Below are 2817 nucleotides of genomic sequence, written 5' to 3'. Positions count from 1 at the left end.
GGGGGGTCCTGAGGACTCGCTGAATGGCACGGATCCCCGATTCACCCAGTCTGCGTGGGATGGGCTTTCTCCTGCTGAGCAGGAGCTGATGAAGGACTGTGCTCCGGCTCCGGCGGGTGGTGGGGTTCAGGGCTCGGTGCCTGGTACGGTGGCTGGTCCTGCGGCCGCGGCTGCTTCGAAGGGCACCCCCTTGTCGGGGGCGTGCTCCAACATGCCCGTGCGCCCCACCTCCCCCTCGCTGTCCGGCATTGAAGATCTACCTCCAGTGGGACCTTCGGCGGCCAAGAAAAGGAAGAAGTCCTCGGTGAAGAAGTTTTCCGCGAAGAGCCGGGCCTCGGGGGACTCCAGGCAGTCGGCGGCTGGGCTCTGCCGCCGTCTGGAGGCGGACCTGGGGGCGGCTTCGGGCCCTTCTTCGGCGGCGGCTTCCCCTGGTCGGGCCCCTTCGGTCCCTGTGCGCTCTCCTGCCTCGACCGCTCACAAGAGTGGCCGCACCTCCAACAGTGGCGAGCGCGTGGTGGATCGGGCGGCTTGGCGTGCGGCGGCGCGTGATCTTCCCCCCCTCAGGTTTGGATTCACCCTCATCTCCTTCCCCCCCTTTGGCTCAGTCTCTTGTTAGGCTTGTTTTACCCTCCCATTCCGATGAACATCTCCTTTCGATATTAGCTGATGTTGGGATATGTCTAGACGCTAGCGTGGGTTCTCCCTCCTCTCTGTTGCAGTTGATTCGTGCTAATGAACGTGCTCAGGCTGATATCGCCAAGGCCAAGGAGGCCGGGACTGGGATGGATGCCCCTCTGGTTGTGGCCGGAGGGGAACCAGGCGAGGTTGCTAGGGGGCAGCTGTCTCCGGTGCAGAAGCGCGGGGCTGGGAAACGTGCTAAAACCTGCAAGGCTCCGTGCAGGTCGAGCTTGAGAATTAAAAACCTTTCCCTAAGATGAAGGCCCTGTTTTGGAACATTAGAGGGTTCTGCGCTAGGGGGCGCAGAGACCAACTGAAGGACTTAATGCGCGCTGAAAGAATTGATTTTATCGGGCTTGTTGAGACTCTTAAACCCTCTTTTTCTCCTTCTGAACTATCGGCGATTGCTGGGATTGATAGATTTAGGTGGAATTTCGTGGCCTCTGTTGGTCAGTCCGGCGGCTTTCTTCTGGGCACCAATAATGTCACCTTTGATTTTGTGGCTTTCGACCATGGTATATACTGGGATAGTATGGTAGTTTCCCTACGTTCCAATAACACCCTCCTTGAACTTATGGTAGTATATGGTCCGGCTGATCATTCCTTGTCACAAATTTTCTTGGATGAGATTTTTACTAAAATTGATGCCTGCCAACTGCCACTCCTGATTGGGGGTGATTTTAATCTGCTTCGGTATCCTTCTGATAAGAGTTCTGTCAATTTCTCCTGGGTGCGGGCCGAGGCTTTTAATGCTTTCATCAGGGACACGGCTATCCGTGAGATCCCGAGGGTTGGGGCCCGCTACACTTGGACCAACCGACATACTTGTCCTATTCGCTCGGTTCTTGATAGAGTTTTTATCTGCCCTGCTTGGGATGGCCTTTTTCCTCGCTGCTCACTTCGGGCCCTCCCCATCGTCGGGTCCGATCACGCTCCTCTCATCCTTGACGATGGTCTCTGCCCATATGGCTGCCAAAGATTTCAATTTGACGCGTCCTGGCTTTTAGTGGAAGGGTTCCCTGATATGCTGGCTCAGAAGATCTTGGGCTTTCTTACCTCCCCCCATCGTTCATTTGGCCCTATGGATGACTGGCATTATGTTTCTTACTCCCTACGCAAGTTCCTTAGAGGATGGGCCAAGAACCACTTTGCTGAGTTGAGGCGCGACAAATCTAGGTTGAGTGCTCAAATTAGTGCCCTCGACTCCCGTGCGGACAACGGTGGGCTCTCGGCTACTGAGTGGCAAGTTCGATATGGCCTTGAGAAGGAGCTTCTGGCTATTCATCGCCAAGAGGAAGTGTATTGGAAGCAAAGGGGTACGATTAATTGGACTCTTAAGGGTGATTCTCCCACGGCTGACTTTTTTGCCATTGCGAATGGCAGACGGCGTAGATGTTTGATTAACAGCCTCATTATTGATGGTGTTAGGGTCTCTGAACCGCCGGTCATTCTCCGTCATGTAGTTCGGTTCTTCTCTAACCTGCTTGCGGCTAAACCAAACCTCGGATTCGCGCTAGCCCCGGGCTTCTGGGCTCCCCTTGATAGGATTTCTCACGCTGATAATGAGCTTCTGTTGATTCCCCCTTCCGAGGAGGAAATTTTTGATACTATTCGGACGGCTAATTCTAATGCGGCTTCAGGCCCTGATGGTTTCTCCATTCCGTTCTTTCGACAATTTTGGCCCCAACTAAAAGGTCTAATTTCTGCTGTCATCCAAGGGTATTGGCTGGGATCGGTTGACATTTCTAGACTTAACTATGTGGTTCTCTCCCTCATCCCTAAGGTCAAGGGTGCGGATCTGATTTCTCAATTTAGGCCGATTGCTTTAATCAACAACTTCGCAAAGATGCCTGCGAAGGGCATGGCCACTAGGCTATCTCCCATTGCACATCGGACCATTAGCCCTTTCCAGTCTGATTTCATCAAAGGGAGGTTCATTTTGGACGGGGTACTTTGTTTACATGAGATTGTTCATGACTTACGGGTGCGAGCGACCAAGGCTGTGGTTCTTAAACTTGACTTTGAAAAGGCCTACGACTCGGTTAGCTGGAAATTCCTTCGGCAAGTTCTTTTGGCTAAGGGCTTTGAGGGGCCTGTTATGCAGCGCTTGATGCAATTGGTTTCTGGGGGGCACACGGC

This window comes from Triticum dicoccoides, chromosome 2A (genome assembly GCF_002162155.2).
Source record: "Triticum dicoccoides isolate Atlit2015 ecotype Zavitan chromosome 2A, WEW_v2.0, whole genome shotgun sequence".
Lineage (NCBI taxonomy): Eukaryota > Viridiplantae > Streptophyta > Magnoliopsida > Poales > Poaceae > Triticum > Triticum dicoccoides.
The sequence above is the reverse complement of the archived record's forward strand: the minus strand, read 5'-3'. Positions refer to the sequence as shown.